This window comes from Dasypus novemcinctus, chromosome 24, assembly GCF_030445035.2.
Source record: "Dasypus novemcinctus isolate mDasNov1 chromosome 24, mDasNov1.1.hap2, whole genome shotgun sequence".
In the NCBI taxonomy this organism is placed as follows: Eukaryota; Metazoa; Chordata; class Mammalia; order Cingulata; family Dasypodidae; genus Dasypus; species Dasypus novemcinctus.
The window spans coordinates 29,915,061-29,941,926 of NC_080696.1; the positions used below are offsets into that span (position 1 = coordinate 29,915,061).

General features: G+C 45.5%; 1 protein-coding gene across 1 annotated transcript in view; it reads right to left on the reverse strand.

Moving 5' to 3' along the window:
* Positions 1-2,124: 2,124 nt before the first annotated feature.
* The window catches only part of STK35 (serine/threonine kinase 35), a 93,159-nt gene continuing 68,417 nt past the window's right edge, over positions 2,125-26,866 (reverse strand). Inside the window, exon 4 of the mRNA XM_071211607.1 lies at positions 2,125-2,202. The gene's annotated coding sequence lies outside the window, so the exon portion shown is untranslated. The remainder of the gene's footprint in view (positions 2,203-26,866) is intronic.

Sequence of the window (26,866 nt, forward strand, 5' to 3'; positions counted from 1 at the left end):
GCCACCACCATAGTCTCCCTCTTTCCTGGGAATTGGTAGTTTGTCATTTGGTCTCCTTCTCATAAATTATTGATATGTTTTGGCTCACAAAACAGTACATAGAGTCTCTAAACAACATCATCAAATTAAATGCTGTGCCACACTGAGTTAGAAAAGCTGTTTGTCTCATCGTTTCTTAAAAGGAATGAAACAGTCGATCAGCTATTGCCTCTGCATGTTTATATGTTATCACTGATGGAGACACCAACACTTAAAGCCAGAGAATGGAACCCACACTCCAAGTGCCTAAATACAAAGTCGTTTTCCAGACATCATGTTCATAATTTATTTTCTCAATTTAGGCTGCAGACTGCAGGAACAAGAGCTAGATTTGTAATGACCTGGAGGAAGTGGTGAATCTCTGAAATTTGACAGCAGATGTCACCAGTGTTGCATTGCTCCCAGAGCTACTGACATTACCTGGCATTTCGAATGCTCAGGTATTTTCTCTGGCGTAATAAAAATGTTTGTGGGAATGCAAAGGCTTAATGTCAAAAATTTCTGTCTCCAAAACCAGATACTGCATACACCTGATCTCTTTTATCCCTACAATGGCCTTAGGAAGTGACAACCATAATCCCCAATTTACTGGCAGGAGAACTGAGGCTTGGAGTGGCCCATTATTATCCAAGGTCATGCAGAGAATGACCCATACCTGTCTGCCTCTAAAACTGTGTTCTTTCTATGCTATCCCTAGTTCACATCCAGTATCTCTATCAACAGTCCCCAAACTATAAAGAGTGTCTACCTTGCAGCTGTCCATCTGAGTCAATTAGAGCTCCTGGGATTAGGAATGTCAGACTGAAGCAGATCAATAGGAGAGTGGACTGAAATGCAGACTTTAAGTGAGCAAAATGACAGAAGCTCCAAGAAGCAGACTCCCAATAGGCCCCCTAGCCTAAAGCTACTTGATGCTAAGTCATCCCAGCGCTCATATTCAAAAAGCTACTCCTCCTTAACAAAATTTATGCCCCATTTTCCCATTTCTGCCTTCTCTCAGTCAAGTAGCAATCAGCTTTGTCATTCATTCTGCAGGAAATCAGCCAGGGTGTGCCAGGGAGACTGCAACTGAGAAATTAAGATGTCTCTTTCTTGCAAAATCTGGAGAACAAAGAAGCTGTGTTATGCTCTTTGATTCCTGTCACTCTCTTCAACACAGTGTGAAGAGTGTGTTCATTGCACTACCAAAGCCTGTGTGAGGTTGGAGAGGCATGGAGGGCGTCCTTGGGCTGTTGGGAAGGTACTAACACTTGCTAGCTCCTATTGCAGGCCAAGGGCTTTATCCACATGGTTTCCTCTCATCCAAATGGCTCTGCTTTGTAGCTATAATCCATTGCCCACAGATGGGCAATGAGAGGCCCACAGGTCAATGGTTTAGCCAGGGGCCAGTGTCTGAGTTCAAAGCAAGTCCTCTGACTAAAACCATCCTATTCTCCTGCAAATCCCTGTTCCAGGCCCCTGCCCCAGGCCTTTCTCCATGGTGGGTCAACCTTGGACAACCTTGGCTGGGCAACCTTGGACAGGCCACTTTATCTCTCTGTCCTCAGTTTCCAACCGTAAAACTGGGATGACAGTCATTGTATAGGCTCCCATCTCCCCACAGTCCATCCGGCATCATCACCAGCAGAGCGCTGGGCTGGGTGCTGAGTAGGAAAGTATTTCACACTTGTGCAGAGGGGACTGGTCATGCCAGTGGTTTATAATCCATAAGGCATGATTCAAAGGTAAGTTGATATTAAGGGAATATTATCTTGCTGAAATGTGGAAGAGATCCCTCTTTTTAGAGGAACCTCAGACTAGGCTGGAATTTGTCCAATGGAACATCAATTCAGAAGGTAAAGAAGAAAACATTTCCAAAAAACATAGAAACAAGAGAGCTTACCAAAGGTAGATTTTGGTTTCCATCTTTTAAAGGCCTTTAAGCTTGCTGGACAGTTAAATGGCCAGTAGGTCTGTGAAAGCAGGAGGAGGGATATTTTCCTCATCACTGGTCCCCGAGAAGTTTCTGGGTGGAGCATCATCAATGTAAACCCCTCGGCAGCACTTTCACCTCCTCATCCACTGGTCATCCTCCAAGATGTCATGCATTCCTTCACACCACTTCTTTTATACCCAGCACTGTGTTCAAAGAGGAAGAAAGCATGCTTTTTCTTCAGAAGGCACCTAAAAAGGGAGAGTATCTGTGTGAATCTGTCTCTTCCACTAGACCAGCTCTGTCTAGCTCCCCTTTTTTGCCCCCATCCAAGCTCTTCACATGGGGCCTCAAGCACAGGGTACTCATGACCTGGGCTGAAGGAAGGAGAGAGTACAGAGCTGCAGGCCGCAGATGGGAGCCCATCAAGGAGGCAACCCACTGGAGTCTGGGTGAATCTTAGCCTGGGTCTGATTGCAAGGAAGAAGTACTGGTCTGGAACTGGCTGGGTCAAGGGCTTGGCCTTCCACGGGGACACAGAGTAGTCATTGAAATGGCATAGCCACTGCTGCTGTGCGTTCAGGGTGCCAGGCCCCAGGCTGAGGGCTTTGTCTCCCCCCTCTTTTTAAATTTATTTTTATTTTTTTATTTTATTTATTTATTCTTTTAAATTTCTCTCCTCTTCCCCCCCACCCCCCCACCCCCGCCCCAGTTGTCTGATCTCTGTGTCTATTTGCTGTGTGTTCTTCTTTTTCCACTTCTGTTGTTGTCAGTAGCATGGGAATCTATGTTTCTTTTTGTTGCATCATGTTGTTGTGTCAGCTCTCCGTGTGTGCGGTGCCATTCCTGGGCAGGCTGCACTCTCTTTTGCGCTGGGCGGCTCTCCTTACGGGGCGCACTCCTTGTGCGTGGGGCTCCCCTACACGGGGGACACCCCTGTGTGGCAGGGCACTCCTTGCGCGCAACAGCACTGCCCGTGGGCCAGCTGCACGTGGGTCAAGGAGGCCCGGGGTTTGAACCGCGGATCTCCCATGTGGTAGATGGATGCCCTAACCACTGGGCCAAGTCCACTTCCCTGTCTCCCCCTTTTATCAGTGCAGCACTTAAACCTCCCTTGCTTGAGGTTGCACTGTAACAGCCTTAGGACTCCAAAGCATTTGTGCTCAAGCTTTACTATGCATAAAAATCACCCAGATAATGGAAAAGTGTTGGTAATAGATGGTGGTGATGGTAGCACAAATTGTGAAACTAATTAACCACCGAAAGTGGTTAAAATGAGAAATTTTACATTGTATAGATGTTACCACAATAGTAATTTCTAAAAAAGTAAACAGCAGAGAACTGTACAACACAAATAGTGATCCTGAAGGTAAACTGTGAACTTCAGTTAAACATATACTTATAATAATATTGGTCCATCAATTGTAATAAATGTACCACACTAATGCAAAATGTTAAAATAGGGAAAGCTGGACAGAGGTGGGGAGGGAGGAGGGTGCATATATGAGAACTGTACTTTTTGCATGATTTTTCTGTAAACCTACAACTGCTCTAAAAAAAATTTTTTTTTTAATCTTCCAGGGGCACTGGTCAAAAATGGAGTTTCTGCACCCTCATCAACACCCTCATATTGTGGCACAGGAGGGCTAGGGTGGAGAGGAGAAATTCTCATTTGTATCAATAGCCCAATAATGTGAGTGGCTTCACCCACCTGAGCAGAATAGCCCCACAATGAAAAGGCTGAGATGGATTCAATCCTCCATACCAGGTACTGTTTTCAGGGCAGATTAACTCGTGGAATCTTCCCAGCAAATCCACAAGGTGGATGCTATCTTTATCTACACATTAGAAATGAGGAAAGTGAGGCCTAGAGTGAATGCATAACTTGTCCAATGACACAGAGCTTTTTACAGGCCAAGTCTGGTTCTGCATCTCTGGAACCAGGCCTCTGAACTGTCTCACCAGGCAGCCTCTCAGAACACACTGAAGGAGCCCAGGAGGGAGTGAAAGGTGTTACCTGGGAAGCTGGCTGGGAGGGGAGGAGGTGGTCAGTGAGAGCTTCAGGAAGACACATGAGCCAGGACTCCCAAGAGCAGGGGCCTCTGTGGAGGAGATGGGAGGGGCATTCCAGATGGCCATAATAGACCAGTGGGCAGGTTCCATGGAGTGTTCCACAGAGTGTGCAAATGCATGTGAGAGTAGGCAGAAGCGGTGACTGCAGGAAAGGCTGGAGAGAAGGGCTAGCGCCTGGATGGCCTGGAGCCAGGTCTGTGTGAGGCCACACACTAGCAAAAGTGACAACCACACATGGTCTCTGTGAGTTCACAGATTCTCTGAAAGAAGGGCCTTGGAGAAAAGTGGGGCCAGCCACCTTGTTTTTCCCATGAAAACTCTGAGGTCTGGAGAAAAGTGGCTAGTTGGAGCCCACACCATTGCTTTCAGCCCATGAAACAAGGGGAAAGAGAATTAATGCTCACTGAGCCAGGTCCTGAACCAAGCATTTGACTCCTGTATTCTCATCTAATTATTTGCTTTAATCCAAGGGAGAAAGGAAAAAGCTCCTGAAAACTGGCCCAGTGTGCTGAGGTATGCCCAGGAAAAGAAACTGGCTCCAGTGAAAGGTCCAGGAAGACCCTGCCTGGGATAGACATTTGCACCACAACATTGCTTCTCGAAGCATGGCACTGGCACCACCTGGTAACTTGTAAGAAATGCAGAGCCCCAGGCCTACCCCAGACCTGCTGAATCAGACACTGTGGGGGTGGAGCCCAGCAATCTGTGTTTTCAACAAGATGCTAATGCTGGCTCAGGCTTGAGACCCACTGAGCTAGGTCACCCCAAAGCGGGTGTGTGTGTGTGTGTAGATACCTGTAACCCCCAGTGCAGTCTCTGCTGTGTCCTCTTGGCCTCGAGGTTTCAGGAGAATGCTCATGTCCTGGTCTACTCCTCCAATTCCTCCCCTGCACATAACCAATGGGTTGGCATAGGGAAGTGGAGGAGGAGAAAGGCTGGATTTCAAAAATTGCTTCTGCTTTGAAAACAATGATTCCAAAGCCAGAAGCACTTCTGGAGAGATGCCTCCTAAGTAAGCATACTGGCATGGGCCTGCTTGACCCAGCCTGAGCATGTGGGCGAGTGGGCACAAGTGGGCTCTTGAACAGATACATTTCCGGCCCCATTGTCTCAAAGCACAGGCTTCTGGCAGGACCTCAAAGGAGGACGGCAAACCAATTTAAGTGTAGGGACAAAAGCTTGCAGCTGTCAACCTCATGGCCCTCCTCAGCCCTCCCCATCTATCTCACCCCCCTGTATTCTACTCCAGCCACAGAGTCCTTCCTCAGAGGTGCTGAAGCCACTCCCTGCTGACTGCACTTCCCTCTGCCTTAGAACGCTCATCCTCAAGCCTTTCAGGGGCTTGTTCTATCACTTTATCCAGGTCTCTGCTCAAATGCCACCCCATCAGAGAAGGACCCCTGGGCACTCCAGCTAGAGTGGCTGCCTACCTCCACCCCTTTGACTCCTACCCAGTTTTAATTTCCTTCCCTCTGACATTATTCAGCACATTTTTCTATTTATTATATCCTCCCGCCCAACCAGAATGTAAGTTCCATGAAGAAGACTTTGCTTTATTCACCACTGAATCCCCAGCTGCACAACAATGCTAGGCACATGGTAGGGACTAAATAAATCTTTACTGAATGAATCAATGAAAGAGGGTTTCATGACATATTTGGCTGAAGTAACCAGCTGCATTGGGCAGGTCTAGATATAGCTTTGGGATTCTTGCCCTTGGTCCAAGGATGATGCCTGGGCCTGCAGTCTAGGTCAGATGCATTTATCACTCACTCATTCATTCATTCATTCATTCATTCATTCCAAAACATATATTAAGTAGATCCCTATCAGGTAGCAAGCATTACTAGGCTCTAGGGATATAATAATTATCAAAAACAGGCAATGTGCCCTATCTATCCTGGAGCTTAAAGTCCAAATACTACCAAATAAGCACACAAACTAAATATAAATGTGCAACAAGGAAAGTTACCTGGTGCCCCAAATCCCTCTAATGGAGGGATCATCTGGGTTAATGGGAAGGAAGTGAAGAATGAGCAGAAGTTAAAAGGTGAAGAGGAGGAAAGACGGCAGGAAGAACCTTTTAGAAAGAAGGAACAGCAAGTGTAAAGGTTCTATGAGAGGCCAGAGATGCCTAGTGATGATGAGGGAATACAAGGAGGCAAGAGAACTTAGAGCAGGAGAAAATGAAAGGGAAGGTGATCTGAGAGAGCCTGTGGCAATGGGTCAGGAGGTAGACTTCTAGGTTATAATAGGAGATTTGGCCTTGATCTTTTTTTTTTTTTGTCTTTATTTATTTTTTTAATATTACATTAAAAAAATATGATGTCTCCATATACCTCTCTCACCCCACTCCTCCCCCCATAACAACAATCTCCTCCATCATCATGAGACATTCATTGCATTTGGTGAATACATCTCTGAGCACTGCTGTACCTCATGGTCAATGGTCCACATCTTAGCCCACTCTCCCACATTCCACCCAGTGGGCCATGAGAGGACATACAATGTCCGGTAACTATCCCTGCAGCACCACCCAGGACAACTCCAAGTCCCGAAAACACCCCCACATCCCATCTCTTCCTCCCACTCCCTACGCCCAGCAGCCACCATGGCCACTTTCTCCACACCAATGCCACATTTCCTTCTATTACTAATCACAATAGTTCATGAATAGAATATCAGTAAATCCACTCTAACCCATACTCTATTCCTCCATCCTGTGGACCTTGGAATGGTTGTGTCCACTCCACATCTATATCAAGAGGGGGTTTAGATCCACATGGATGGAGCCAAGACTGCCTGCAACTGAAAGCAGGAGAATTGGCCTTGATCTTAAAAGCAGAGTAGAACAATCAATGCATTTTAAACTGTATGGATGGGTGATATTATCAGATTTTTGTTTTTAAAATGTCTGTCTGTAAAGCCATATTGGAATGCATATACAGAGTTCAAAAGGCTATGTGTGTGTGTGTCTGTGTGTGTGTATTATTGTGGTGGGTAAGAATTCTGGAGCTGGAGTGCCTGGATTCAAACTTGGCTCTACTATTTATCAGCTAAGTGTCCTCAGGGAAGTTGCTTAACCTCTGTGTACCTCAGCAAGATGGGAGTAATGGTAGTACTTACCTCATAGGACTATTGTGAGGATTAAAGTGGTTAATTCATGTATAGAGCTTAAAACAGTATCAGACTCATAGTATGCATTTAATCATGTGAGCTATTATTATGATGATCATGATTTAATGTATTGGTAGAGTTAATATATTGAACAGATGAAAAACTGAAGTACAGTGCCCAAGGTTATTAGTTATTAAGCAAAGTGGTAGGAAAAAGATTCAAACCCTATCCAACCCCTACATTATTAGATATTTCAGCAGCTGATATAAGTAGGAATAGCTGGACAGGTGAGTTTTGGGTGCAAAGTTCCAAAATGAGTCTGGGAAGTTTGTAAAGACAGGCTAAAAGAAGTATAGTCCTGAAGTATTTAAGCTGCTGGACAACAGCCATTCTACTCATCTGTTACTTCCCTATGCCTATACTAAGCATCAGGCTCTGGGATGGATAGTGAAAACACAAAAATAAATTAGATATGGATCCTGACTTTAAAAGTTCACACTAGTAGAAGAGATTTGCCAGGAAACAGGAAAAGAAATAGCACTGAAGTGTTATAGACATTGCGACTTACTGTCTTCTAAGCTAGGTCTTACCTGTTGTCACCTTTCTATGTGGAAAAAAATCTCTGCTAGCCTTGGTTTAGGCTTCAAATTCAGAATGATGTTGGTTACAAGTAATAGATACATACAACAATAAGAATTTTTTTAACCTCACATAAAAAGAAGTCAAAGAAGTTGGTAAGGGGGCGGGAAGGGGGAGTAAACAAAAAAGTCAGAAATCTTTTTTTAGAGCTTCTCAAAAAGGAGGAGAAGGAGAGGGATAGGGAGAGGGAGGATTGGAGAAGTAGAAGAGGAGGAGAAGTCGTAAGCAGGCCATCTCCAGGATTGGCTAATTCAAAGAGCCAAGTTCCATCTTGCATGGTAGACCCTCTTACCAGTGAAACAACCGTAACTAGTAACAGTTTTTTTTTCATAAGCCAACCACTTACAGACTCCGTAAATCCTCTTATGGATGTACAGAAAATGAAGGAACATTTCATGGGAAGGCAAGGACAGTGAGAGTTTGTGGCATTTGAGCCATCGTGCCCTCCCCCAGCCTTCCCAGCTCAGTCTGTTGAAGCTCTGCCTCAGGAGTGTACAGCCAAGAACACAGGGCTCCTTCTTCCCACAGATCCCAGCTTAGAGCCACAGACACCCCTGGGAGAGGCAGTCTACTACATCCCCCACCCCACTCCCACCCCCAGTTCCATGTTGCAGAAGTTAAATTCCAGACAAGAACACCTGAGAGGTCTGGTGACTCTGGTTATATGGCCCTGTAAATTCCCTTTCCTGCTTAAGCCAGTTTCAGTCAGGTTTCCTAAACATGTCCTGACTGGTAGAAGGAGTTGATGTAGTGTTGGGAATTGAACCTAGATTTGAATTCAGACCTACCTGGGGTCAAACACTGACTTAGCCCTTCTGTGAAACCTTGGGCAACACTTATTTATCCTGGATGGGTCTCAGTCCTCTACTGAAAAAATAGCAATAACCTCCCCACCCATATACCAAATAGGCCCATGTTCTTGTTTTGGTGGACCTGTTAGGTTGTGGACCTGCCCTTGTGGGTAAATCAGTACCTTTCCCTCTTTTTCCTTTTAGTTTTGTATGTTCACTTCATATGTACCTCCAAAGTAATTGCCAAATTAAATTGAATCATGCCCTCCCATCCTCTGGAAGTGCAAAGTTAGTTACCATTCTCCCCAAGACTCCTGCTCATTTTGTTCCTCTGTCAAGACTATCAGATTGCCTTTGACTTATGTTGCAGTTATTTGTGTCCATGGTTTATAGTCCTCACTAGACTCAGCATCTTACTGGCACCCAGCATAGGTCCTGGTATAAAGTAGGTATTTAATAAGTGTTTAATGAAGCATAGGTCCTGGTATAAAGTAGGTGCTTAATAAGTGTTTAATGAGTGAATCAATTAATTTAAGCACAAACAACATCTTTAGAACTCTCATCCTGTGTGTTTTCTCATATATAAAATAAGGACAACAGTCTCCTGCTCTTGGTTGATTTTTCTTGCCTATGAATGGCTGCTCCTTTCCCTGCAAGCTGGAGGCAGCGTGCCCTTTCTCAGCTCTCCTGTCTCCTGTTTGATTGCCCATTTCTCTAGTGGGATCCTGAAGTTGTTGGTGATTAAAGAACTACACCATAGCAAGCTAACCACTGATGTGGTGGCATCCATCATTGGCTTCATTTTGCTGTCTTGGCTGTGCTGGTGGATGAGATTAAGACACACCATTAACTTTGATGCTTCACTGGGGAGTTGTTCTGTGCCTTCGGTAATGAGATTTGGCAGTTCTTTTCTAGTCTCCACCAGGACTGGAGCTAAGCCTGTTGGTTCCAGGGATCTGATTAAATTGTCTTCTGAATTTGTCTCTAATTCTCAAACATGAGTGAAATCAAGTCATTTGGGGAGCAATTTCCTTTATCCACCTCTGTACCAGTTAGAAATGTATTCAGTGCAAGAAATGGAAAATTTGACTACAGTGGCTATAAACCAATAGGAGTTTATATTTCCAATATAGTAAGAACAGAGTTAGGCAGCTGCTGGTTTTGGTTCAGCAGCTCATCTATGTTAGGAGACATGACTCTATGATTCTTTTGACTTTCCCTCATGGTAACAAGATGGCTGCCACCACACAATCCAGCATACTTGTGATCAAGGAAGAAAAAAGGAGAGAACAAAAGCTCTCAGAGCCCTTGCTTTCATTCTACATCCAACTCAGCAGAATTTTACATAGTTCTCATTAGCCAGAATTGGTTACATGGCCACATTAGCTGGGAAATTCCGTGTAGCAGTTTGATATGGTTATGAATTCCAAAAATAGATATTGGATTATGTTTATAATCTGGTCCGTACCTGGGCATGATTAAGTTATGATTAGGGCTTTGATTGGGCCACATCATTAGGGCCTTGAGATAAAAGACATGGCAAGGGACAGGGTAGAGGGGTTTTTGATGTTGAAGTTTGATGCTGAAGCCTTAAGCTGGAGCCCCAGGAAGTAAGCACACAGAAGATAGAGAAGCAAGCCCAGGAACAGAGGACCCCAGAAAGCTTGAACCCTCGCAGACATCGGCAAACATCTTTCTCCAACATGTGAAAATAAACTTTGGTGAGGGAAGTAACTTATGCTTTATGGCCTGGTATCTGTAAGCTCCTACCCCAAATAAATACCCTTTATAAAAACCAACCAATTTCTGGTATTTTGCATCAGCACCCCTTTGGCTGACTAATACAGTCGGGGAACAGAAATGTTGAGGTAGGCTTAGACCAATGGTGATCTACACCATGGGTCTGAGCACGTAGACTTACTGTGTGTATCTATTCCAACCTTCTTCAGACGTGGCTGCTGTTGCGTTGGGGCTGGGGCTTGAAGTTGTAATTTAAGTTTTTATACAAATCCTATGTTAGCTGTGGCCTCCCTGCCTCCTAAGTAGGATTGACTAGAACACTTGGCTTCAAGGTCCATTAAAGAGTTCCCTAAGGTATCTGTGAATTTCTGGGCAAGGTAGAGGGATGGCGAGAGTCCTCAAAGTCAATTCTGGCTTATCCACAATGAGCATGCATAAATGAGCACATTAATTTGAATGTATATATACATATGAATTTGTGTGTGTGTGTGTGTGTATACTATTTAACTTCACACAGGCTTCCATGTCTATCTTTTCACTGGATTTCCCAATAATCCCATAAGGTAGGTATGAGAAGGTCCTGTCTGCATCTGGACCTGCCTGATTCTGAGTATCTTCTACATGATAACCCCTCAGTTGCTCACACTTTGGGACAGGTGATCTGCTTCTCAAATCAGTCCCTTCTCACTGTATGACTTGCCATTTCACCTCTCTGAGCCCCAGTTTTCTCTGCATTAAATAGCCATCAGGTCAAGGTATGGATCGATATATTGGCTTGTAGGATATCAACCTCATCTCCCACATTTCCTTTCCTTTCTAGTTATAGGGTTAAGGTTGGTCACAGTTCGTGTGATATCTGAAAGGTGAAAGTGAAGCCACCATGTTCATGCTCAAGAGGTCAGTATAAGCTCAGGGGCCATTGCAACTCAGGCACCATGATGTGGGCCTGGCACTGGCTCGCCCTCTTGGTGAGGGGTACCATCTGGGTCTACTTCTGCTGGAACTCCTCAGGGAAGTAGCCAAGCCTGCAGCAACTCCAGCTCCTGCTGGATCTCCTCCTTCAGTTCTGAATCCTGGGCCAGATTCCTGTGCAGCTCTGTGGCAAAGTGACCAGCTTCTCCTGTGGATTGCCTATATCATTGAAGTTGGAGGCTTGGAGATGGCGAGAGACTGACATGGATTCCAGCTCATCCTTGTGGATTCTAGTGTTCCCTTTTCTCCTCCCCACTTCACAATCATCTTTCCTTCCCAACTGCCTGTCCTGCTCATGACAGGCCCAACACTGGACACAAAAGCAACTATTATATAAACTGAGCCAACTACCATAATTATGTAAATGTTATGTATCATTTCTAGTGGATGTATTTTTCACCTTGAACTCTGACTGACATAATTAATAAGATAACAAATGTGAAAGTGCCCAGCAGAGAGAAGAGCTTCAACAAATCGTTGTCATGATCCTCATTTGCACTTTGCTCAATCATCTGAATTAAGGAAGATGAAGATGGTTTTGCATTTCAGTTCCAACCCCATCTGAGAAAATTCCATTATAATAATTAAGGTTCTTGGTTGCAAATAACAGAGACCCCCCTGCAAAGTAGCTTAAAAGAAAAAGGAATTATAAGGATACAGAAGTTTCACCTGAAGCTCCAAGGACAAAAGTATAACCCAGTTCTCAAGAAACTCTCTCCATGTGACTCATCCTATCTCTCTGTCTGTCTGCTATCTTCTTTCTCTGAAAACCTGTTTTTTCTAATTCTCTGCCATGGCCACCAAGAGGTGTAAAGTTTTGGGTTTTTTAGGAGGTACTAGGGATTGAACCCAGGACCTCATACATGGTAAGCAGGCACTCAACCACTGAGCTACATCCAGTCCCCTAAAGTTTTTCTCTCTTCCCCTCCTCCACCCCTACCCTGCTGTGTTTTTTTTTGCTGTCTGTGTCCATTCGCTGTGTGATCTTCTGTATCTACTTCTCCTTTTGTCTTCTCTTCTCCTCTTTTTACTCTAGGATTCACAGGGATTCAATCCTGATGACCTCTGATGTGAAGACAGGTTCCCTGTCCATTGCGCCACCTCAGTTCCTGGTCTCTGCTGTGCTTCAACCTTAACTCTCCCCTTTGTCTCTCTTTTTTTTTTTGTGTCATCATCTTGCTGTGTGACTCACTTGCATGGGCACTGGCTCACCATGTGGGCACTCACACAAGCACTCAGTTCACTGTGTGGGCACTGGCTTATCACGAGGGCACTCATGTGGACTTCGGCTTGCTGCACGGGCCCCAGGAGGCCCCAGGGATTAAACTTGGGTCCTCCCATGTGCTAGGTGGAGGCCTTATCACCTGAGCCACATCTGCTTCCCTCTCCTAAAGTCTTTAATAGTGCCTTTGTCTAATAGACAAGCTCAAAATAAATTAACAGTCCCAAAACAATAATCCCAGGAAAAAATTTGATTGGTTCATCCAAGATCAGGCGCCTACCCCTGATCCAGTCAGCTGTGGGGGGTGGGATAGGTCATAGTTCTTAAACATGACAATCTAGATTCTATCCCATGGTTTGAATGTTGAGCAATTTCCAGAGAAAGTTAGGAAGTCATCTAAAGGTATTCACCACACTCAAGAAATATAAAAGCCCTGCAACACATTAGAACTTTTAGCTTCCACAATTGTTAATAGATGGATATGAGGAGCTGGTACTGGTTTGGGGAGCCACAGAGATGCCTTTGGCTTGTCCCCTTCTCCCTCAGTACTTTGTCAACATCTTGGCAGCTGACGTAATGTGGTCTAAACATGTGGGATGCATCCAGCATCTCTCAGCAGTGAGAAGTACATAGTTTACTTATAGTTTACTCACAGTGGACACAGGGGATTTGATTGATCAGAGTCTTGATTAGGTAACAATTTAGAATGAACAAATTCTTTCGAAATTTACCAAACTGACATACTGACATAAGATGAAACAGAAAATCTGAATGTTGCTATATCTATTGAAGACATTGTAATTGTTATTATAAACCTTTTTACAAAGAATACTATATACCCAAGTGGTTTCACTGGTAAATTTCATCACTGTCTAGTTGAACATACTTCCATTGTGCCTTTCTGTACTGCAGAAAATGGAGGACTAGAAACACATTTTACAGACTCCCTTGCAGCTAGGGATTTGGATGTGACTTCTGTTTGAGCAATTAATTGCACTTGTGCCAGCTATATTTTGAACTGAGTTAAGTGGGGGAGAGGAACATGATACAAGACATTCCCTTTGCCCATGCAGGTCACATAAGAGCCAGCAGGATTCCGGCATCAGCAAATAGAGCAGCTGTTTCTCACTTTGGCAGACAGCTTTCTGATTACGGTCAGGAAATGTTAGAAAGAAATCTTCTGGAAGAAAATAATGCTCACCCGATTGTGGAGAAGAAAAGAATTTATTCTCAATTTTGCAAGAAGGGTGCACAACTAGAAAACATGGCTGGTGCCCTGAACAAAGAAAAATGACATAATTTATATCCCTAAGCCTAGCACACAAGCCCTTTCTCTGTTTCTCCATAGATTGGATACTTCAGAAGTTACAGCCTATCCGAGAAGATCTAACTTTCCCACGCAAAAGTTTGTGATTAACCGCTTCCCCCATCACATTTCAACCATTAGCTTTTACCTGCTCCCCTTTGCCAAATAAGGAATGGAATTTAGTGCTGAACTGGTATTGACTTAGCTCTTTCTTGGGCATTTTTTTAACTGCCTATAGGACAGCTGGTTTCCTTTGTTCCTGCTTAACCCGGGAGTGGGAGACTGAGGCAGTAGGCTGCCAGGTTACATTAATCAATATTTTCTTCCTTCATGTGAAAACTAAACTAATCTTCGTTTCTTACAGGAAAGTAACCAGTTTATTCTGTGATATGGCTCTGGGAGTTGTTCCTGGAAGGTGAGCCTAGAGGCTGCTTCTCCAACTCTTCCAACAATTGTGTAAGCTACTCAATATCTGGGATAAATCCCTTTTTTTAAAGAAATTAGCTAGAGTAATTCAGTTCTCTTAAACTGACCAATATATAATCTTTCAGGTCCAGATCCTGAAGCCACCTCTTCCAGGAACCTTCCCTAGATTACTAATCCCCTAACAGAACCCCACTGCTCCTTTGCAGGCATGCCCAGCTGGGCGCCTTATGTGGAATCTCCAAACCTCCTTATATTGTTAGTTTGCTTTGCTGAGACTATGAGCCCCCTAAGGGCAGGACCTATAATCATATTTCCCATGGGTTCCAGCTCACCACCTGAGTCCTATGGTTTATTGTACCCTTGATTCTGGGGTATCCCTTCAGGAAGATTTGTCCAAGAAATCTGATGCTGTAGGTGGTGGGATCTTGAGGTTGTCACACCTATTTTCTGCTTCTGCCTTCAGATGCCTAGACTCATAGAGAAAAGACAGAGTGCAAACAGCATAGGTGTTGAGGTCAGACATACCTGGGTTCAAATCCTAGACTTGCTAATGCCAGACTTGAGACCAGGATTGGTTGTGTCACTTCTTAGACCTTCAGTTTCCTCACCTAAAAGAGTGCTTCTGGGGGGATTAAAGCAGATAGTGTGTGCATAGCTCTTAATATGGTGTGTGATGCTGATTAAATTATAAAATAATGTTTTTATAATTCCATGATATCAGAATTGGAAGGGCCTTAGAAACCAGCTGGTCCACTCCAATCCTTCATTTTACAGATGGGGAAACTAAGGCCCCAGAGCAGTTAAAAAATTCCTCATGATGACATAATTTCTCAGCAGTTGTTAAGGAGTGAATCAAGGCCCCTGACTCCCTATGCAGTGCTCACTCCCCCATCCATGCTGTCCAAATCACCCCAGGAGCACAAACTTTCCTCCATCTATTATTAAACCCTCCATAAATACTGACTGATGAAGACAATTTGGCTAGCCTCCTCTTGTAACCAACATTTAAGAACATCCCACCCCTTCAGTCCTCTTGAATCCATTGTATTCTAATTCTTCCTCAGAGGGAAGAGGATGGAGGCCAAAGACATTGGTTTTTATTCTGCCTCAGCTATCAACTCATTCAGCAAATATGTAAAACGTGCTGATTGAGATGCTACAGGAGTCAAGCAGTGTACTAGGATCTGAGGATAAAACAGTGAGGAAGGGAGATATGGTCCCTCCACTCTTCATCATCAATGCTCATCAAATAATTTCACAAACATATCACTACAAACTGTCAGCTTCCTTGCAAGTTGCATTGAGGAGTATATTAATGAGACCTGATCTAACTTAGGTGACTTTGGATCTTTCCCTTTGTCTCTCCTGCTGTCACATAGTTGGACTACAGTGGTGTTTTTTTGTTTTTTTTTAATCTCTATTTAGGCCTGGAATCTCCTTTCCAAACCAAATGTTCCATAGGATCCCCAATATGTCTAACAAATCAGACAGTTGGGCAGAAAGTCAAGAAAAAGCCTCCTCACAGATGACACTTTAAGCTGCTGCAAAGACGTAGACCTGTCTTCTTCAGATGTCATTATATGATAAAGTCAAATTTCCTTTTTCAAATCAAGAATTATTTTACTTGCAACCAAAAAGATCCTTAATTTACATATCATACATAAGAAGAATACCTACTCATTTGACTGTTAAGAGATGAAATGAGATACGCATGAGATATGTGGAAATGCTAGGATTCAGTAAGCACTCAGTAAAAGTTAGCATGTGTTGATGATTATGAGGACTGGCCCACCCTCAAAAGACATTAACAGTTCTCATGTAGAACATGACCTACACCCTTGACTCACCTCTATTAGCAACTGCCAAGGAAGACACACATATGCTGAATCTGGGCCCCTAAAGGTCATCCAGGCCAATTATTAGAGGTCAGTATGGAATATGGCTAGGCTACCAGCTGCTGCAGAGCTTGGGTCCCATAGAGAACCTAAAACCAAGGTTGCTGACAATAGCAGAACCACAGGGAAGGGATCCAGCTCCAGTTCCAGGCAAAGAAGTCTGAGAAAATCACAGGTTTTCAGATAGGGAAAAGAGTTGAAATGGAACTAAGTGAAAACCAGACGCCAATTTTCCTGACCCCCAGCCAGTGCTCTTTTCATTAAACTATGTGCACCCCTGGACCTTTTTGCTTTTTCAAGCATGAAAACTCTAGGAGGGTTATTCTCTGAGGGTAAAGATGTGACCAAGAGTGAAAGTAAAGTGCTTCTCCATGGGTGAACGGGTAGAGGCACAAGTTCTGGGATTTTTATAGCAAATGTTCTGTTTTTGACCTGGACATTGGATATATGACTGTGTTCATTTTGTGAGATTCAAACTTATGGATTGTGCCTTTTTTAAAAAAAAATCTATGTTACACTTCAATATAGAAGTTTAAAAAGTGCTTTGCCAAGGTCTTCACCCCACTAGAGGGTTTACTGAAGGCAGGCATAGTTTGAGATGTGGAGAAAGCACTGGATTAATGCACAGGAAATTTGGACTCTAGACCAGCTAATCACTTACTAGCCAGGTAACCTTGATTTAACCTCCCTGAATGTCCATATCCTAATTTTTGAAAGAGGAATATTAATACTTCTCTTGCCAAACTTGTCGGATTGTTTTGGGGGCAAATGAGATTATGACTATGACAGGGGCTTTGACAACAACCAGGTGTGTGTGATAATGCTTCACATGTCCCTTTGCGAATGACTGGTTTGTGCACCTGCTGTGGGTGGGTAGTGGGTGGGGACAAGGTGCTGGCTCAGAGGGAATTGGTGACTCAGAAGCAAATGAGAGCCTGGTCTTGTGCATCAGCTATGCCAAACTTCGTAATCCTGCTCATGCCCAGGGCTGCAAATTAAGGTAAAATCAAGACAAGAGGGATTTTTGCAGGAGTGACTGGTCTTTACATTCCCAGGGGCTGTGCCCTCTGTGGATGCTGACAGCTGCCGCGATGATATCACAGGGTTAATTGCCCTCCCTTTGCCACCTGCTGGGGCTGCCCAGAGGAATATGTGGTGCCAGGACACCAGGCACCAGAGGTGGGGCCATGCCTCTTCCCTCCTCTCTGCATTAGCAGATCCTCCCAGAAGATGGGGACTGCCCCCTGGGAAGCTGGGTACCCTGCTCCAGGCCCTCAGGAGCCCTGAGGGAGAGGTGAACGGGGCCTCCAGGAAATCAGCAGGGCCAGCGGAGGAGGTGTCAGAAGCTGAATTAAAGATCTCTGGCAATTTCAGTCCTCATCTCTCATGCCATCAATGCCTATGAATTTGCAATTTATCACAAAAATTAAGGACTAAAGGAAAACATTGCAGAGTGGGACCATGGGGCTGAGACATGGGTGTTGGGCTGAGAGTGGGCTCAAGGTGTGTGAGATGCAGTTTTAGGTCAGCACACCCTGATCCCCTCACCCTACTCTATTTACATTCTCATATACAATATGCTTATGTTCATTGTATATTGTAGCACACTCATATGCCCTCAGCACCCTCCTGTCCTTATCTCTGCCCCTGGTTGCTCTCTGCAAGTCCTGCCACTCTGCCTGGAAACTCCCTCTGGCTGCAGGAGTGGGCTTGGCCCACAGTGGCCAGGTCAAAGTGTCCATAAGGGATAGCCCTGGCAGTGGATACATACCCCATGTCCCTGGGCCCTTGGGTAGGATAGCGCCAGTTGCTCACAGTGGCTATTTCCTCATTTTCACCTCCTTATATGGTTCTTTCCCTTTCTGGTCTTACTTCCCCATACCTCTACCAGTGCTTCCTGCCACCCCCAAATCATTTACTTGCACTCACAACCTAGCCTCAGGCTGCTTCTGTGAAGAATACTCAACCTAAGACATTTTTTGTGTCTCCCTTGCTAGGATGTAAGCTCAACTTGGCGCGGGGGTGCCCTTTAGTTCGCTGATGTGGCCCAGGAGCATAGAATTGTGCCTGGTAGATCAGAGGCTCTGGGAAAATATTCGTTAAGCAGATATTTGTTTATGATAGAATGACAACTCAGTAAGTATTTATGGAGCGCCTACTCTGCTAGGCTCTGTGCCAGGCATTAGGGACCCTGGTGCTCCCAGTCGCGGGGGAGGAGAAAACAGACCATCCAACACAGGGTGTCAGCTGGGAGAAAGAGGCCCTCACAGAGAGTTGTGGGGCACAGAGGAGACCCCAGGTGGAGACACTAGTGTAGAAGTCTGGGCTGAGCCTGGGCACAGAAGCGCCCTTTCCTTGGTTTAACATACTGCTGTCACCATCTTAAAATTCCTCAAGGTACTTGAATAAGGCTTCATTTTGTACTGGGTTCCACAAATCCTGTAGCTGGTTCCTCCTGACTTGACCTCTACACTGAGATCAGGAGGGACTGCATGGAGGGAGGGAGGATGGAAGGTGCTGTACTTTGGGCAGGGGACATAGCATGTGCCAAGGCTCTGCGGTGAGGGCACTGGGCATCCAGGAGGCTATAGTGTTTTGGCCCAGTTGGAGTGGAAAGGGCACAGGATGTCACAGAAGGTGGCAGCAGCCTGATTGTGAAGGGCCTTGTGGGTCTCCCATGCTCAGAAGTTAAGACTTTATCCAGAGAAGCGGATTTGGCCCAACGGATAGGGCGTCCACCTACCACCAGGAAGTCCAAGGTTCAAACCCAGGGCCTCCAGACCCGTGTGATGAGCTGGCCCACACGCAGTGCTGATGCGCACAAGGAGTGTCGTGCCACACAGGGGTGTCCCCCACGTAGGGGAGCCCTATATGCAAGGAGTGCGCCTCTTAAGGAGAGCCGCCCAGCACGAAAAAAGTGCAGCCTGCCCAGGAATGGCACTGCACACATGGAGAGCTGACGCAGCAAGATAACGCAAGAAAAAACAAGACACAGATTCCGGGTGCTGCTGACAAGAATACAAGCGGACACAGAAGAACACACAGCGAAAGGACACAGAGAGCAGATAACTGGGGGGAGGGGGGGAGGGGAAGGGAAGAGAAATGAATAAATAAATCTTTTTTTTTAAAAAAAAGATTTTATCCAAAGGCAATCTCAGGTTAATGGGGGGTGGGGGGAGGGCACAAGGAGCAAGACTGGACACAGAGAACAGGAAGAACTTGGCAAATTCAGACTACAATTTAGGAGACGGAGGACAGAACTCGGTGACTGATTGAATATCAAGGAAAGAATTGTGTTTACCTAACACCTTCAAATCAGAAACCCTAGGGAGCGCTTGACACCCCCAGGCCTGGGTATCATGCCCCTCTCAGATGCTGGCTTGTGATGCATCCCAGCTCCAGCCAGGGGAGGCAACACCCTGCAGGGAGAGGTCTGGCTCTGCTCCTCTCCTTGCGGCACAAACAAAGTCTCCAAATGAGTTTTCTGTTCAGAATTTAATGCACAAACAAAGGCTCCAAATGAGTTTTCTGTTCAGAATTTAATACGTTAAAAATGGCTGTGGAGCCTGACTCCCATCTCCACAATTTAGTTTGTGAGGGCCTGAAGCAGAGGGAACGACAGCAGATGACAGCACCCGGGAAGGGGACCTGACTTGATACTGTCAGAATCCCCAAGGGCAGATGGTTCTGCTCCAGAGAATCTGGGTAGTCTCAAGTGACTTCCTTCGCATTCTACAGATGGGGAAACAGACTCTGCAGGGAGGAAAGGAATTGCTCAAGGCCATGGAGGGGGTGGCAGGACCTGGGCTCTGGCTTCCTGCCCTGGAGCTGTTTCCACAGGCCTGTGCTGCCCGCTCTGACCCAAAGACTCCTGGCCTCCCCTTCCCTGGGGGATTTGAAGACACACAGCTCAAAAGTTGCAGAATGCATCAGAAGTTTTGGCCTTCGAGGAACAAAAACTAACTCAAAATGCCCTCAACCAGTAGTTCTCAAGTTTGATCCCCAGACTAGTCACAATAGCATTGTTAGACATGCAAATTCTTGGCTGTGCCTACCAAATCAGATTTTCTGGGGGTGGGGCTCAGCAATCTGGGTTTTAACAGGTGGGGCTGCTGCCTGCTCAAGTTTCAGAACAGTGCCTTTTCTGCCTTCAACAGTAAAGGTGTTTATCATCTCGCAAACAAGGGGAGTGGCCCCAGGGTTGGTTAACTCAATGTCTCAAAGTCTTTGTCAGGACTCAGGTTCTGTCTGTCCACTCCTGCATCCATCCTCAGCGCCTGGGCCTCTCTGTCTTCAGGCACAAGGTGGCTCCATCGACAGGTTCATGAGCCAACAGGACAGCCTCAGGAAACAGCAGACTGTCTCCTCCCAAGCATCTCCCTTTTCTTTTCTTTTTCTTTGTATTTTTTATTGTCTTTTTTAAAAAAATAAGTAGATCACACAAAACGTTACATTAAAAAACAAAAGAGGCTCCCATATACCCCACTACCCACCCCCACCCCGACTCCTCCCACATCAACATCCCCTTTCATCAGTAAGGCACATTCATTGCATTTGGTGAATACACCCTTGGGCACTGCTACACCACCTGGACCATAGTTTACTTTGTAGTTCACACTCTCCCCAAGTCCATCCAGTGGGTTATGGCAGGATATACAATGTCCTGCATCTGTCCCTGCAATATCATTCAGGACAATTCCAAGTCCCGAAAATGCCAGATATCACAACTCTTCTTCCCTCTCCTGCCCCCAGCAACTCCCGTGGCCACACTCTCCACATCAATGATACAATTTCTTCCATTGCTAGAGTCACATCACTTCTATAGTAGAATACCACCAAGTCCACTCCAATCCATACTATATTCCTCCATCCTGTGGACCCTGGGATAGTGATGTCCACTCCACCTCTAAATCAAGAGGGGGTTTAGATCCCACATGGCAGATGGATGCAATTCTCCTGCTTGCATTTGTAGACACTCTCAGTTCCCTGGTGGTGGTTGACCATACACACCTCCCTGTCAACTGACCTGGGTACGTCCAACGAACTGGAGAGCAAATATTACAACTCTGTGGAGGCTCAGGGCCCAGCTGGCCCATGGACAGTCCAGAGATTCAAGTCTCCTGAGTATACACAAACCCCAGCTCCAATCACAGGTTCAGTAAAAGTGACAGAAGAGGCATGTGTAGAGAGGTCACATCGCTTTCGATCAATAAGAAAGAAAGCACTTCCTTGAAGTACCCCAGCAGATATCCTCACACATCTCATTGGCCGGAATTGGGTCCTGTAAATTCTCAAACAAATCACTGGTTGGGAGAAGAGATTATTGTGTGATTAAGTGTAATCTCTAGCTACAGAGGGAAATATAGCAAAGCAATAAAAAGAACAGACTTTGGAACCCCTCCACACTTCACATCCTGGCTCTGCCACTTACCAGCTGGGTGACCTTGGTCAAGGTACTTAGTCTCTGTGTGCCTCAGTTTTCTAATCTGTAAAATGGGCATCTCATAGGATTTTTAGAAAGGTGAAGGGAATTCATATTTGTAAAGAACCTAGGACAATACATGACTATGTGAGAGTTGCTAAATAATTATCACATACACTGTTATTTATCTTACTTTTTAAAAAAGTTAACTATAGGGCTTGGATATTATAACAGTATAGACAGTGCATGCTCATTGCTTTATTATTTATTTATTTACTTACTTACTTATTCTTTTGGCATTAGTATTCCAGTATATGTATGTACAGAATTTAACAATTAGGTTTTAATGTATTTGCTATTGCAAACAGTGCTGCAATGGATAAATGTGTAGATATGTTGTTTGTGCAAGCATATCTGTAGGACAAAATCCTCCTAAATAAAAATGCTGGATGGAAGGATTCATGTATTGGTAATTTTGAGAGATACTGTCACATTCTTTCCATAGATGTTGTACCAATTTACACTCCCACCAGCAATGTGTGAAGGTACCTACTTCCCTGTAGCCTTTACCATTTTTCAACTCTTCCTACCCTCATGACAACCCATGTATATGATGCCTCTCATTTGCCCAGAAAGAAATAGATGTGAAAGTGATCAGTGAGCTCAGGGGAGAGCCCAGATGAGGCCCAGAGCAGCTCTACACAGTTAACAAAGCATGTCACCTCCTGTAGCAGATGTCCTTGGTTCCCATTTGGTGTCTGCCATCTCCCAGTCTGTTTTCTCTCCCAGCAGCCAGCACCTGCATCTCTGTAGGAGAACTGCTCTCAGGCAGCTGGATCCTGTTTTGCCTGCATGGAGAGCTAGACATGCCTGGAAAGGATTTATTTACTCCAATGGCTAATGAGTGTAGTAGCATAAATACCCTCAGTTACTTCCAATAGGACACGCTCAGGTGCAACCTACACTATCTCCAGGGCACCCCCACAGGACGCATACAAAGTGGAACTTTGGTAGCATACCCTTGCTTAGTTTCCCTCCAGTTCCCTGTCCTGCTTCCCACATCCTCCACCAGCTGCTCCCAGGAATACTTTACAGAAAGTCGCTCTCACAGAAATCCTTATCTCAGAGTCTACTCCTTATCTTAGAGTCTACACATCATCTCCTTTGTGCTTCCTTATAACTGTACTCATCTACAAGGTGAGAAGATAGCTTGGGAAAGTGACTAGGTGGAAGTTACTCAGCTGCCAAATGGACCAGGCTGAGACAAATACCTGGGACTTCTAACTTCTCATCCTCATTCCTTCAAAGGAAGGACTGACACTGCAGCTCTGGCTGACAGTGGAATCTTCCCCTTCCTTTATTTTCACACTCTGAATGCAATGCGTTTTCTACAAACGCCTGCCTGGGTTTACTTCTCCTCATGTGGTGTGTCTGGGTCCCTGGGACTCTGCCTTATCTTGTTTCCAAGGCTATTATGGTGTCTGATAATAAAATCAGTTCAGTATTTCATTTTGGTCACATCCTAAATGCTGTGTGACTATAATTGCAGCAGACAGACTATTATAGATTATTTTAGCATATCCTGAGTTAGGCCCTCTTGCATACATTTGCATGCTATTTGTATCTATTTGATTGAACTGGAAAAAAATCAACAGATGCCGCTCCTAAGTCAGGCAGGCTGGCCTCTTGTTACAGAAAGGGAAATGAGGGCCAACAAGCTTGCCCCTTACTCCAGGGCCTGCATGTACCTCACTGGCTGAGCAGACTCTCATCTCCACTCTGGCTATAGGGCTACTTTGGGTAGGAGCTGAGCCCCAGGACTCTCCTTACCCAGGACTGGGGTGATGTCCTGTGTCCAAGTCTGCTATCCCACCCATGTTTCTCCAGACCACAAGCTCCATGAAAGCCAACTCTTGTCACGCCTGTATTCCCAGGCCCTACCACTCAGCCTGGCACTGAGAAGATGCTTAAAGCACTATCAGATGGATGGGTGGATGGATGCAGATGGTATGGTTAATATTTTCCAAGCACAGTTCTGAGCCTCTCCCTTGCTCAAAAACCCTTGGTGGCTTCCTATGAGTTACAGGATAAAATCCAGGGCATTTTTTCTGTCAAAGCCTTCTATACCTGATTCCAAACCTATGAGTACACAAGCATGTATTGCCCTATGACAACGATCCTTAGAGAGGGAAAGAGGTGAAGTGCCTGACTTACTTGTCTGAGTCACACAGTTCCCCCTTTCTTTTCCTCCTCTTTCCCTCCCTCCCTCTTTCCTTCCTTCCCTCCTTCTCCACATCTGGTTAGCACATCCTGAGGTCCAGGGCCGGGGGCAAATACCAGGGTGGGGAGCTCAGACTCAGGAGGGGACAATGGATATATAATCACCCTGGTTCTCTCAAAGAAGGAGCGTTAGGGTTAGCCAGAGATTAGTCTCACAGCTGTTTCCTGTCGAGACTCTGGCTGCACTTCCCCAATCAACCCAGCAGGGGGTGGCAGCATCCCTGGTTATAAGCAGTGGAGCATCTCTGAGCTCCTGGGTGGGATGTGTCTAGGAGCCTTAGAAGGTGTGAGCCAGGCCTGTAGGAGTGTTTGTCCCTGTGTTTTAACTGTGGGAGACTGGTCTGAACAAAGGTCAGAATGTGTACCTATGGGTTTTTTTTATTCATTCAGTTCTCTCACTCATTCACAAGTGTTAAGTGTCTACTCTGTGTCAAGCTGTGTTGTTCCAGATGCTTGGGACACAGGAGTGAAGAAGACAGATGCGGCCCCTGCTCTCATGGGACCAGAGTTGGGCAGAGGAGAGACAAATTGAAAAAGAAAGCCAACAAATAACTAAAGTGATGTCATAGAGTGATAACAATGATCTAAGGTGGGGGGTGTCTTAATTTTCCAGGGCTGCTGTAATTAAGTATCACAAACTGAGTGGCTTAAAATAACAGAAATTTATTGTCTCACAGTTCTGGAGGCTAGAAGACCAAAATCAAAGTGTCAGCAGGGCCATGCTCCTCTGAAGTCTGCTGGGTTCTGGTGGTGGCTTGCTGGTGATCTGTGGCATAACTCAATCTCGGCCTCCGTCACAGGGTCATCTTTTCCCTCTGTCCAAATTTCCTCTTCTTACAAGGACATGAGTCATATTGGATTGGGGCCCACCCTAATCTATTCTGCCTCATCTTAAATAATATCATAAAAGATCCCATTTCCAAATATGACCACACTCAGGAGGCCAGGGGTTAGGAACTGAACCTGTCTTTTTCGAGGATACTATTCAATCCAATACAGGGATAGAAGCTGAGACCAGGTGGTCAGAGGTGATAGTGGAGCTGAGACCAGAAAACAAAAAGTAATCAGCCAGGCAAAGATGTGGGAGATCATTCCAGGCAGAGGAAAGAAAGAGTAATTTTAATTCAGTTCTAAGGATAGGAAGCTTCAGAGGCTTTTGAACAGGGGAGTGATATGATGTTTGATTAACATATTTAAAAACTTGCTAGCTGCTGGGGGGAAAATGTTGGAATTGGGCCAAAGTAGATAGTGAGGCATCCAGGCAAGAACAGGTGGTGGCTGGGAACAGGCTGCAGACATGGAGCTGGGGAGAAGGGATGGACTCAGATACATTTTTGGAGGTGATTGGCAGTGGGGATGAGAAGAGGAAGCAAAGGCAGTTCCTGGGTTCTTGGCCTAAACAGGGCTAGAATTCCAAGGGTAGCAGCTATGACACCCCGCTCAGCCACAGTTTTGCATTTTAAAGGTCTCTTTCTGTCTGGGTCTCTCTGTCTAGGTTCCCTGGTTTTTCTGACCAGCTCAGACCTCTGAGGGACAGTCCTTCCTCGCTGCCCTGCCTTGGGAGAGAAGTACTGGAACCAGCTGCTGCAGCCGTGCCTCCAGGCTCAGCCAGGGTCCTGCAGGTTTCCAGGACAGAACATTCTTCTCTATATGGGACATTTCAGCTCCAGGCAACTCTTTACCCCCAAAGCTTCACTCATTCAGTCCGCATGGGGGGATGAAAATAGACTTTGGGGACAAACTCAGAACTCTGCCCACCATGTGGTGAGGAAGCCTGGGCCCCATGGAGAGCCCTTTCAGCTAAGGTCTCAGTTGATGGCTAGCACCAACCCCCAAGAAATGAGGGATTAAGCCTTCAGATGATTCCAGTCTCAGCCTTCAAGCCAACCCAGCTCATGCCAATGAGGGCAAAGGTGGGTTGTCTCCACTAAATGGCACGTTCATAAGCAAAATACATGTTGCTATTTTAAGTCATTATGTTATGGGGTGGTTATGCAGCAATAAATAACTGCAATAGATTAGAAAAGGTAACTAACTGCATAAAATAACCTTGAATCCCAGCCCTATCCCTACCAGTTGTGTGAAGATGGACTAATTTGTAAAGGGTCACACAGAGAGCAAGCAGAATTGAGGAGGCTTGAGCCTGTGCAGTATATGATTCAGGGATCTTTGCTCACTACCCTGAAGCACTAAGGAAGCTTAATGATCCAGGGTGGGTTGGCCAAGCAAGAGATGTGGTGGTATCTGAAGAAATGGGTCAATACACAGAAGCTCAAAACTTCTCAGTTCATGCCTTTGAGGGTGTCCACCAAGGTACTGCCCCCAGAGCCTTGGTCCACCCCAAGTAGCTCAAGACCTTGACCACTTCACCTCTGGGACAGGGGTGGGGGGCCTCTACTGCAATTGAGCTTGGACCTTACCATCAGCAGGCCTTGGAAGTGATCAGATTCACAAACACTATCTCTCTTCACCTTCCACATCTCCCACCAAAACTGTTCTGCAACTTGCCTAGGCCCTCTGGACCCTCCACCCTTCCCTCTTTTCAGGCACAGATGAGAGGGTATGCTGCTGACTCACAATAATCTTGGTCAAGACACTTTAGCAGGCTGAATCTCAGTTTCTATAAAATAGGATGTGGTCCCTATTTGCTCTTGCCCAAACTAAAGATAATAGTAACTACACAGTACTGGCCTCTTCTAGTAGGTGCCAGAAGACTGGAGCAGGGGAGAACCATATGCAAATGCCCTCACAGATGGAAGCTTTGCTGTTCAAAGCTTCAATGACACTTCAGCAGCTCCCTCCAGTGCCCAGGCAGATCTGGGCTGGAGATGTGGCCACTTCCTGAGCCCTTGACCACTCATGGCATGTGATGATGGCTGTTGCCAGGCAATAGGCCTCAGCTCAGGCCCTGAGCTCCAAGGTCAGCTGCCTACCAGCTGGCCAGCTATTTCTGGGCTGTGGGGGTTGCCAATGGCCTCCTGAATTTCTCACCTCAATTTGAACCTGGGAGGGAGGAGCAGGTAGGCCTGTGC